Source organism: Melopsittacus undulatus, chromosome 2 (assembly GCF_012275295.1).
Source record: "Melopsittacus undulatus isolate bMelUnd1 chromosome 2, bMelUnd1.mat.Z, whole genome shotgun sequence".
Classification (NCBI taxonomy): domain Eukaryota; kingdom Metazoa; phylum Chordata; class Aves; order Psittaciformes; family Psittaculidae; genus Melopsittacus; species Melopsittacus undulatus.
This window is the reverse complement of record NC_047528.1, coordinates 94,432,350-94,445,169: the sequence shown is the minus strand read 5'-3', so window position 1 is coordinate 94,445,169 and position 12,820 is coordinate 94,432,350. Positions and strand designations below refer to the sequence as shown.

Sequence of the window (12,820 nt, the reverse complement as noted above, 5' to 3'; positions counted from 1 at the left end):
ACACATAGATCTGGTTTTACTTAATTCACCACTTCCATGTAACTGTCTCTGGATTAAGCTTTGAGCAACAGCATCCTCAAGACCAGGGCTGGTTAATGGTTGCTATAAATAACAAATACCAGTACAAAACCTAAACCATCTGTGTTTATCCCCCAACTTCCCCCACCTTGACTCTGCACTATACCAGAAAAGAAAAACAGGTACCAAGCCATTCTTGGAATGAAGTAGACAACACAGTAAATATTTTTTATAAACACAAATCAAATCGGTTAACAAATGAACATTTAAAAATCTGTGTGATACTTCAAAAATGCAGACTATTAGACAATAACCATATCCTTGCAGTTCTGCACTCTGCAACCCTGCGATGATCATGAATTGGGAAAAGGACAAAAACATTAGGAAAAGTCAGAAATAAAATGGCAAAAGGTATGTAGAGCAGAAGCCCAGGTCTCCCACATCATTTTACACACTGTTGTGTGACTACAGTGATTAAATAGCCGCAGTGAGGCTGTGGGTGCTATGGGTCCTGGCAGAGAGGATGAGAGATGACTATTTTGGGTCAGCAGGAGATGAGATAGTTGGAGAAGTGATTTGATGTGGCACAATCATCTTTACACACCCCATTATCAGAAACAGGCGCGCAAGCCGAGCTTCCTGATACAGCAGTTAGTTTTAGCCCACTTCAAACAGCAGGTTTGATTTAACTTTACATCTGAGTACTTGCAGCGTCAGATCTTTCTGATGTATCTGCCCACATTTAGAAAGCACCAGGTCCCCCGTGACCACAGGCACTCTTGATTAGCACCAGAGTCCTCCATCTCAACAGCAGAAAAGGGCTGAAGGAGGAATGGGATCAGACAGACTGCCTGGACTAGAAAGCACTGTAATGATTGATCCTTAGCCTTACGGTTAATTTAAACACCAAGTGAGCAACACCAACAGCTCCTGTTTGTGGGCAGGGCAGAAGAAACAAACGGGACAAAGCCCAGGAGAGCGGACTGCCTCCTCCAGAAGTTTTTGTGGCTGGTAACTAGCAAACCCAGAGCAGGCGAGCAGGTTTGGTGAGCCATGGGTGACTCAGAAGGCGACGGGGGCTGCTGCTACCTGCCTTCAGGTTCACTCAGGCAGGCACAGCCGGCACTCACCAACTTCAGTCTATTCAAACAGCTCCACAGGCAAAGCCACATCCAGAGCTCTGACGCCTCCCACCCTTAATCGCTCCCATCAAAACGACTTCGCCATTACACGGAAACCGATGTGTATGCATACACAGGCGTGCATGCACACAAGCTTCTTAGATACAAAGCAATTATGCTCTAGTCCTAATGGAGGAACATATATGCTTACTACAACAGATTGCAAGTGATTGTCTGAAGCATTTTTCAGCTGAAGAGGACTAAAGGAGGCACACCCTTTTGCTCCCAGTGTCAGGTCAATTTGCATTCTGCCACGGCACTTTGGGGCACCATTTCCTGCTGGTTCACTGCTACCTATAGCAGATCCTTGGCATAGCCAGGACCCACAGGAAAACACAAACTATTTGTGCCTCTCTCCCTGTAAGACCTGCTTTCAGAAAGCTTCAGACAACCAAATTATAAACCAGCAAGTCCCAGGTTAATCCGGCCACTGGTGGATTTTAAATCGGTGCAGATGGAAGAAAGAAAAGCAGTGACTTCCCCTCCTCACTGTGACCTGTAGCACTGGAATAAGAAACAGCAAGTAATAAATAACAAGACTGATGTACCGGAGAGAGATGCACAGAAGAATTACAGGTGCAGTCACGTAGTTAAGGTTTGTTGTAGGTACAGCATTTGATTTGGTTGATACACTTGTGGCTGTAGTCCTGAGGCGGGGCTGGAAGGAGAGGCAAGGGAAGCCTTCTCCGCAGACGTTAGCCAGACTCCAAAGCTCTCTGAGGAATGGGACAATGGCCTTCAGGGAAGCCTGTCTGTGTCAGGCGAGCTGCAGAGAGCAGGTGTCTATGGCCGCTCGGGGAAGGCTGACTACAGCATCACCGAGAGCCGTCCAGAGCAGCACCATGGCTTGTCAGCTCACGCCTGCCCGCTGCGGGAGAACAGGCATTTCCAGGCCCTGGCCCTGTCACCCCGGCTTGGCTGACGCATTTGGATACACGCCTTTTGATGTGGCTTCCTCTGAAGGCGCGTGAGCCAACTTACATAAATCTTAATGCTCTCCTGCGCTAAGCGATTAGTGAAGACCTACCGAAACCTGTTTTAAGACAGCCTAGCATATCCAGCCCAAAATGGGATGGAGGCAATCAGGCCAGCCAACAACTAAGCTGGACAACCTCCAGGAGCTTGAAGAAGTGGTCATCAGCTAAACCCTGAGGTTGACGGCATGCATTTACTCTCCCCATCTCAGCTGAGTAAAGACAGTATCACTGGGAAAAGACCTTTTTTCTTCCATCAGCAGGACAAATCCCAGCAACACTCCAGGGAGTTCACGGGCTCTCCCAAACACCCAGCTGAGATGTGGAGAGCCCACCACAGAGCCCTGAGGGGAAGGTCCCCCAGCACAGTATGATCCACTTGCAGGACAGCACCTTCTTAGTGGTGAAAGGAGGAGAGAGGGGCTCTCCTCAGACACAAGCCAAGTCTGTATCCTGCATAAAGGTGTATTTATCAACCCTAATTAACATTCCGGGCTTCTCACACCCTGGCACACCTGCTAATTAGCACATATGAGTTAATATCATTTTAACAATGGATTATCACTTTGGGCAGAAAAATGGGAGTCACTTCAGTACAGTGACTCACCCCAAGCACAGCAGCAAGGTAAGATATGAAGAGGATCAGCCATGCTTGCACAGGGCTACACAGACTGTATCTCTGACTACGGCTTACTTTACAAAGCCAAGGTGCTTCAAAAATTCATGATTGTATCTGTCTCATTTTCCACCTGCACAAACAGATGGCCTTGAAGAGGCATCCTATCTCAATCCTCCAGACAACTGGAGCCACTCAGGTGTTTCTTCAAGTCCTTATAGCCATGGTGGAGCTTCTGATGGTCCCAGCCACCATGACTATGTCCTGCTGTGGTTAATCATGTTTCAGGACATGACCCAGGGCCCACCAGATACTTATCATCTGCCAGGAATGACCCCACGGAAACACCAAGGTGCTGATGGCCAAACCAGTTTCGATGTTACTCCAGACATCCCATAACCACAGATCAATGTGGTGGCTAAGGCACGCACCCTGGTGCAGGTTATTGCGCCATTACACCTCTTTTTCACATAACACTGTAAACTGCAGCCCTACAAACGTGACCTGGGCTTCAAAGTTCAAGCCAGCCCTTACAGATCACTGAGGATGATGTGTCCAAGCCACGTACTGGCTTTCACCCTGGTACCCCTCCCCTGGAAGCAACATCCACACTTGCACCTGTGCACCTCAGAATCTGGCAGGAAGGGCTGTGACCAAGAATACTGCTAAAAGAGAGGGCTGTCTCTGTGTAGGTGGGGACACCGCTTGACTCAAGCCATCTTATATTCAATGATAAACTGAGGAGGAAAGTTGGCTTAGACTGCATTTATTTTTTTATGTCTCAGTTTTTAGACTGGATCTCTATGACGTAGAAGCTCACAAGAGGGCACTGGTGGAAAATCACCACACCGCCATCAGAATCACTTCTACCCCCCGAAATTGACATTTAACACTGCCTGCCTTCCCTTTATTCAGTGAAAGCCTGCAAACCAACCCTTGAAGAATGTTATCACCATAAAAAATTATACTAGATTGAATGTATGCATTCTCCCTGTTATCAGAAAGATTTTCTCAGCATCACATTTCTATTTGGGTTTAGGAAGGGAGCTGTGAAAGGTAAGTATTGTTCAGCCACAAATAGCTCCCTTTCAGCCTCTACAAAAGTAACGTAATGAACTACAGGGCTGGGTTTTTTCTCCTTTGGACAGGTCAGCAGATATATCAACTCATGGGAAAACTGACCCCGCTGTTACACTGCAAAGGGTACTTGAAAAAGGTTTCTAATGAGCTATGGGGAGTGGATGCTGGCAATGAGCCAGCGCCCTTGCCTGTGAAACCAAGACAAATGACAAGTGACATGAACTGCCTCTGGAGCAAACACAAGTTAAAACTTAAGGTTTGCATTTCATTGTGCTGCTTGTGGCTGGCAGTTCTCACAACGACTTTGCAGTGCTTATGCGGGCACTTTGCTCACACTCAGCACACATAACTTCATAGGTAAAGGCAAGGCTCCTTGTCTCTTTACTGAGACAGTCCAGGTGCCTGTGGGTACAATACACACCTCTGTGTATATAGGATTAATATCTGTAGACCAGGCTAGTTTCTAGTCATCTAGCCTCAAGAAAACACCCTCAGTGGGTGAGCTCTTCCAGACACGCACACTAGCACGTGTGCACATATGTAGCTGGAGTCCCCACAAGCTTCTGCACCTCCCCAGTACCAAAATGGTTTTATAGAGTGCCCAACACTGCCTGGCTGTGCACAGTGCCTCCAGCCCAGCTCCCCCCAAACGGGAAAGCAGGTACCACTGCAACATCCAGCATTGCACAAGCCTCGCAACAGCACCCATGAGCCTGTTCGGTCCTTACCACAAGTACCGTGTGGTGCAACAGGCTGGAGTTCAACAAAAGTAGGACTGTTTCCTTTTATGCAGAAAAGGCTCAGGAACACTTTATTCAGGACCTTTTATCTAAACACCTCCTCTTGGTTCTTTGAAAGAAACTAGGCAGTAGCTGCTGTCATTTTCATGCTGCATTCTGACATGCTTCCACCGCATCCCTGCCAACAGTTTTAATTTCATTGGAAAAATCAGCTCAAAATGAGAGTGACAAGCTGTACGCTGGTGATGATGCTGTCAAGTGATGGATAACGTAGGTTTACATTAGTTGTCAAAATTTCTCAACACTAAAAATAGGTATCACAAGATTTCGATTTCACCACATTGAAGTATTAAACACATGGGATATTCACACCTTCAAAAGAGCCTGAAACCACTCAAAGCTAGGCAAAACCAGCAGTGTGTGATGTACAGCAAAGCAATCTGAGCATGACTTATTCTGAGTAGAAAAAACAACACACTGCTGTATGAAATCTCATTAACAACACTGGCCAAAGTGGAGGCAAGATGTTGCACACAACATGAAACACAACAGCATAATGCAAACACATACAAAAGAAGGAAGACAGAAAGAAGAAAGAGCTTGGAGGAGGAGAAAATTCAACCTTGCATCCTGTTATCCCAGCCCTTGGTCAAGATCCCACTGAAAGGGAGGGCAGAGATCTTCCTGTGGCAGCTCCTCCTTTCCCTCCTGTCATCCCTTGCCTGCCCAAACCCAGCAAGAAAAGGCCCAGAGCCACAAGGCTGGGGAAGGATGAGAAAGCCCATGAAAAACAAGTAGGTTGCTGGAGGGCTGATATTTCCATTTGAGGAATGACTTCTCCCCAGGTGGTGACCCACGAAAGGACACTGGCCAGGCAGCAGGTTGCCAAAGGGGAGGTTGTTTTTATGGGTAAGATGGATGGTGGGGGTGTAGAGAACATTTACAAACTAAATTCAGCTTGCTTATTCCCTCTGAGTCACTGAGATGACTAGCACAGGCAGAGTTGTCCCTATATTAGGCCAATATTTATAGCAGAAAGAAAATGAAGTATCATAAGGATTTACTAATTAGGTGTTATCATAACACTGTGTAAAACTGAAGCAGCACTCCAATGTGCTTTATAAATAATTATCAAATTAACTTTCATGATATCCCTGTGAGGCAGTATTATCCCCATCTTCTGCATGGCCAAGTGGAGAGTGAGTGGTTTGCTCCACAGTCCTTGAGCAGACGCAGGATTACAACAGATGCCCTGGTCCTCTGTCACTAACACCTGATCCAGGTACTGATCACCCAGGGTGAAAAACTGACTCAAAACACTCTCGTATTAAGTTAGCCAGAGCGCCTGACCTGTTTTTACATGAGCAGTGAGAGGACAGAAGATACCTGTCCCAGCATTTCCCTCCTCATGGAGACTGCAGCCCATGGCTCAGACTTACCAAATTGAGCATGGCAGCTTAATCATGGACTATAAACATCTGCTAACTTCACTGGTACAACACAAAGCACTCTTCCAGTAATTCTTCCATTTGGACAGTGCTTCCTTATGCATCCAACTCTCACCTTTCACTGGAGCAAACAGACTACCACAGGTGTCCTTACTCCTTCCCTCACCGAGCTTTTCATTGAAGAAGATCACAACAGCATCAATGCCGTCCACACACCACCCCTTTTGTCAATGCCACTTCCACCCTTGCAGTGCAGGGCTGATTGGCATATCTAAGGCCAAGTCACTTCCTCAACAGCTCACTGTCAAGCAATAGGAGAGGACAAGTCAGGGAAGGGAGCAAACCAGCCAACAGGATGGGCAGGAGGATGAAGAGTAACAGAGGTGATGCATGGACTCTGCTTCTCTGTACTCTTCACAAAAGCATACAGTGTAATCAAGGATGCTCTTGCACAGCTACCTGCACAGCCCAAAGCAGGCTTTGGGAGTGAGACTGGCTCAGAAATCTCCTGCTGCAAGCCCTCATGCTGCCTTCCCACCACCAGCCACACTGCAAATCAGACCACTGGGCAGATCCAAGTTAAAGGCCCAGTTTCCCATCAGCTGGTCCTCCCCACGAAGTACTCCAAGACCTTCACAGAAAGGAGCAGTACAGAAGTATAAACTGCTGCTAATTACTTTCTGACAGATGCATGTTAAGAACGTAGTCAGACCTGCGCCTATTTTAGACATGCTGCACAACAGCAGAAGAGGCTGGTTGACTGGACGTGTTCTCCCTTCCAGAAAACAAGCTCAAATTCATTTCTTCTCCTTTTTATAATTTTTACAGGCAGATGTTAAAAAAATCACCTCAATGAAAAGAAGCCCCAGACTGGTTTCAGCTTCCCCAAACCAGAGCACAACATGGGAATCACACTGCTCAGTTAATACCTCCCTCCCAGGGGTCCCAACTTAACACCACTCACTCCCAGCCTAACCCAAAGCCCTCCAACATGAGCAGAGACCTTAACTTCAGGTTCTGCCCAGAGGGCTATCACCACTGACATTCACAGGATGACTCAAGGTTATAAACACTACAGCTGGCAGAGAGGGCTGGCACAACTGGACTTGCCATGCCCGAGAGGTCTCACAGACACTTAAGGAAATAGGGATGTCTGGTTTATATCTCAGTGCTTTCCCTTCTTCTCCTTTTCCATTAACTTGCTCTAGCTAGATTTCTTTTTCCCTTTTAAAAACACATATAGAGTTATTTAATTGAAAGATTTTACAGAAAAATATATGCTGGTGTTCTACTTTTCCTGCTTATACTCCACAGCTTCTCATATTCCATCTATATTTCCATCTACTTTTGCCTATGCTGTTCTCCTCACAATGAACAATCCTTTAATTTCAAGGCATAATTTGTATCCATCTACAGTCTCTGTCAAGCATCCATATTGGTGGTGCCCATGCCAAGTCTGGGTACATTGTGTTACACAGAGTGAATCACCAGCTGTTCTGTCAGGATATATGGAGATCTTCACCATGAGGATGTTAAAGGTAAAAAGTGAAGTGGGATCACGTTTTCCAGTGAGACTGTGCAGGCTCCATCCTTGGAGGTTTTCAAGAACAAGGAGAAAAGCCTGGAGCACCCTAGTCTGATCCCAGAACTGGTCCTGCTTTGGGCAAGGGCTTGGACTGGAGACTCACACATCCCTTCACACCTGAGAAACTCTGATGTATTGACCCCAGGCTCAGGGACACTCTGGAGAAGGCAAAACTCCACATCAAGAGGAGATGAGCACTGGCTCTGCCAGTCTTGCAGCCTCTTCATGGTTCATGGAATAGTTTGGTCCAGCCAAACAATATCCATGACTGCAATGGCTGGATCCTGCCTCCTTCCACATTCCTGCCATATGTGCCTACCAACCTAGGTACACAGCTTTAGGGCCATCACCACCCCCAAGCCTTTTCAGTTGTGCAGAGCTGAAAACACACTTAAACAAACAGGTCTCTGTTAAACCGTACAACAGCAAGCACCAAAATGGCAGAGGCACTCAGTGAAGTGGTTTCACCAGCAAACCTGAAAACCACTGACTTCCAACAGGGCTTTATAGTACTACCCAGTGGCAGCAGGATACTGTGAGTTCATAACAGTCTGCAGAGCACACCTCTATCTACAACCTCATTCACAACCTACAACTGAACAAATTCAGGGATTTCTGAATATAGCTTGGAGACCAAAAGCAAAGAGTGGCATAGGCATGCTAAGATAGGGCAGTAGTAAGAAATGCAGTTGGAGCATTTTGCTCTGAAAACATTATAATTACAGGAAATTGTTCAGACTCCCTTTATTAAGAGAACAAGAAACTGAGAAGCATGACCAGGAAATGCTGTTTAAAAGCTAACTCTTTTTCATGGTTAGCAGGCAAGGAAAGGAGATGCAGAACAAGAGCAGGAGGAAAGCATGTAGCAACTGGAAGTGTCTTCTCTGAATTGCAGTATGAAATCTTTGACAACAGTAAATTTAGAAGAAAATAAAGTGTCTCTAAATGTTGTTCTAAATTACTATTTGGAAGAGGGCCACAGCTCATCACAGCCAAAGCAGGCAAAGAATATATGGTTTGTGATACCCAAACAATGGCCCTGCTCTGTGAGCCCATTCCTGAATATTTGTAAACCAGCAGCAATACTGAGAGATAATACATACCTTGGTACACATTCATGGTGTTACAGGCTCACCTTTGGAAGACCTGCATTAAGGTCTGACCTGAGCCTGAAGCTTCTACTGCCATTAACTTTATACCTGCACAAATGTGGTTTTGAGCACTCAGAGATGCATAATTTCTGAGTGATCCCTAAGACAAACAGCTCAAACACAGATTAACTGATCTCTTTTACTGGCAAAAGCCTTGTACGTACTCTCAAGATCATGATAGCTCTAGAACTGCTGATTAATTTTCCACATCTGTACTTCCCCCTCCTTTAAAGTCCTTCCTGTTCCTTTTATTTCTTATGAAGCTTTTCAGTATTCATCTGTTACTTGAACATTAAAGCCTGATTTGTGATTAAACACAACATTTGGGAGGCATACTCCAATGCTGCCTGCTGTCACTGTTCCAACTGTAAGAAGCTCTAAGAGATATCGGTATATCAGGGCAGACCCTTCTCTGCCTAAGTCCATGTGATCAAAGTTATTTCTCCCCTATGCTCCTACACACACAGAAAAACCCCTGTGATCAATACACAGTGGGACAGCTGCACAGTATGACCAATGATGGCTATGTATTAAAGTGGCAGTAAATAGGGCAGTGGCAGGAAGAACATAGAAGTATGTTGTAGAGCAATGAAATAGTTCAGTTTCACCAGATGCATTAGTTGCACAAAACCACTAATCAGAGATTGCATGCTTAAGTATGTTAAGAATGCTGTACTAAGTAACTTGAAATTGCTTTTATAACTTCCCCTGCTGTAGCCACACTCAGGAGATAAGGGAACTCTTCAAACTTAAATAACCATGTTCCATATCCTGAGGTTCTGCAAAAACCAGCTGAGCTATCTGGAGGCCAGCTTAGGTCAGGCAAGCTGAAGCTGGGCCAGCACAGTGTGAGCATCAATCCCCCCACCCATTCTAATGACATGGTTGGCTGCAGGAAAAGGGAGCCTCCTACATCAGTCATAGATGAAAGTCCTGGAGAGACTCCTGCAAAAGCAGAATAAAAAGCAAAGAAGGCCTCAGGTCTACTGCACTCTTCACATTAGATGATCCTACAGCACAAGTGATCCAGAGCTTCTCCAGGGAGTTGCTTCATCTTCTTCACTCTTCACCCCACTCTAAGCATGGATGTCTGGCTGGTTCTTAAAGCAGGTATTTCCTGGGACATCATTTTGCAGGACACAAGTAAAGAAGCTCTGAAATCCACAGCAAAAAAAGCACAGCTCCATGGCAGGGAAGGAAGGATAATCAAGGATGTCCCTCTGTGACTGGGGTTTAGAATGAAGAATCCTAATGACACAGCTTATTGAGGCCATGAGAGACTTAAACAGGTTCTAAGACACCTCCTTTCTCCTCAAACCTCCTCAAAAATTACACAGTCAAATGATGCAGAAAGACAAAGACCAAAGAGCAGGGAGCAACAGCTGTCAATGCTCCAGAACAGGGAAATGGAGGAGCAGACCTCCTAGTCATTGCACATTTACGCAGTAACAACACTTGAGAAATTACTCACTGCAGGCAGATGCACAGTTCAGAAGCAGGATGTGCTAAAGCACTCACACAGACACTCATGTTAGATGCAGGCAGAGGATGTGAGTGCCACAGAACAAGTAGCAGCCCCTCACAAGCAGGAGGGGCTTGTAATGGGCTCAGTGCTTGAGAACTCCAGGTAACACCAGGAGAATCAGGAAGGACTGGTCCAAAGCATATTGTGAAGAGGTCCAAGCTTTGCAGAATGTTTCATTAAACTGTCCCTCTCTTCAATCAACTTCAGCAGAGTCCAAAAGCACTGGGAAGTGGTTGGCTTCTCAGCACTAGAATAAATTGTCCTAAAGCATTGGCAAGTTAAGACTGCAGATGGTGGTAGGAAGCACCAGTCTGCAAGGGAGGTTTTCCCTTGTGTCAAAGCTTCCAAGCGACATCACCGATGACCTAAGGAAAAAGTGTCTCTGCACAATAGGAAATGCTGTTGAAGCTGTGTTCCATAGATTGTCCAGGACCTCCACTTCTTCTTTTTGCTCTCATTAAGCAACATGCAGCAAAGTCTTTCAGTCAGCCCTGGAAACAGCCCGTCATTCCTCAGCAAAAGACTTAGCCACAGGACTGACTTCAGACACTTTGAACTCACCCTTGGTTTTAACCAGAGCTCCAGTACCTGCCAAAAGCTGATCATCAAGCTTAGAGGTATGAATGGTGACACATCTTTACTCAAACAGGCACCAAGTTGGCCAACAGCATCCTGGGCAAACAGTTGCTCCATCCCTGCTCCTCCTTGCCCCACTTAAACTACTGCACATCAAGGTTGCCATGTCCTGCCTATATGTTTCCACCTCCGATCAGCCACCAGCCCTCTTTTAGCACCCTGGTTTACAAAACACAGCTGTCAAAAAAACCCACATTTATATTTTATTGCCATTTTGGCACCCTGAACTTGCAATGAGGAAAGCACCAATGCCACTGCAAGGAGGGGAAGTGGAACACATGGCCCTGATGAAAAGGATAGCTCAAACTCAGAGCCATGCCTCTACCACTTGGCAGTGAAGCACAGAAAGGAAAGGGGGCTGGCTTACAGCAGACTGAGCGAGCAATATACAGTCTACATACTGGATCAGTACCTTGGTCTGACTCAAAACCACCCTGGCAATGCAGCCATGTTGCCCCAAGCTGGAAGTGTTGAAGACTTGATCTTGCAAAACCCAAGCCATATACAAGCATAAAAACATCACAGATCATATTCCTCTTCCCACACACACACACACACACAAAAAAAAGAGGAATTAACTTTTGGGTCTGCTACAAAGGGAGCGACAGCTTTTATTGACATTAGTCAATATTTGATACAATGGAAAAGGAGAGAAGGGAAGAGAGTGGAGACCTTTCACATTTTTCTCTCTTTTTTTTAAGATGCACTCTCAGTCTATATTCTCAGTAAATGTCTCTGATTCTCTATTACATAAATGTCAGCCTTGTGGTGGATTGGAACCTCGGGATTACTGCACTGGCAGAATTAACATATTAGACATAAAACCCATAACATTTCATTATCCATTGTAAACTGTATGTGCTTTCACTCTAGGGAAACTGGAAATATCACCCAAATTCACTATCATTTTCTGCAAACTGACTATTCTGCCATGTACTCGCACACTGGTGCATTCAGTTTGATGATATATCACTCTTCCAGTTTCATCCTTCTTTCTCTACAGCACTGACATGTTTTACAATCCTTTTTTTGTTCTGTTTTTGTTTCTATTAAGGTAGCACACTACAAAACCACTCAGTTGAAAAAACAAAAAAAACCAAAACAAAACAACTGACCCTGGAACAAACAGAACAAATCATATTCGTCAAGCTGAAAACACATCAGAAGGAGCCTAACCTGATGTCTGAAATAAGGGTAGAAGACAACAAGGAGGTAAGAAAACCTCAACAGGCAAAACTTCAACTCATTTAGAGGTATGCTAGGTTCTGTGGTCAATAGTGAGGCACTAAAGAACAGAATCTGTTCCCTTCTGGTATTTAAACTCACTGTATTTTTCCTTCCCACTATTAGGCTGGCTGCAAATTCAAAGATTTGCATAAACCACAGATTTTGTCTGTCTCTTTGAAAGGTCAAAAATTAGAAGCAGCACAAACACACATGACAAATAGGCCAGCTGGCAGTGATTTGGAGTGACCACATGGCAAAGTGTGAAGAAGAATAAAGGCAGGAGAGGAGTCTTTCAAAGCCTGGGTCATACATATACTGTAAGTAACAGGGTGCCTCAGGGGAATATTTTTATGTAATCAGTTTTGTATCTTCACACAGATTAGTGACCAACTACCCAGATTTAGTGCTGTCATGTTTCTATAAACATTTCTGAATATACTTTCTTTGATAAAACATGCAGCTGCTGACCCAGTTTTTCAGATAAACATTTCACTATGTATTATATTGTGTACTTCAAAGAAGCCTTAAACATTTTTATTTCTAAGAGACCATTCGTTCTCTTCTGCAGGGAATGGAGCATTGCCCTAGGACAGAGAAAGGAAAGGACAAGTAAGCAGAGCAGGAGGAGGGTGGGCAGGA

At 45.1% G+C, this 12,820-nt stretch overlaps 1 protein-coding gene across 3 annotated transcripts in view; it reads right to left on the bottom strand.

The window, feature by feature from the left end:
• The window catches only part of TIAM1 (TIAM Rac1 associated GEF 1), a 154,868-nt gene that overhangs the window by 119,999 nt on the left and 22,049 nt on the right, over positions 1-12,820 (bottom strand). The gene's annotated exons all lie outside the window — the stretch shown is intronic.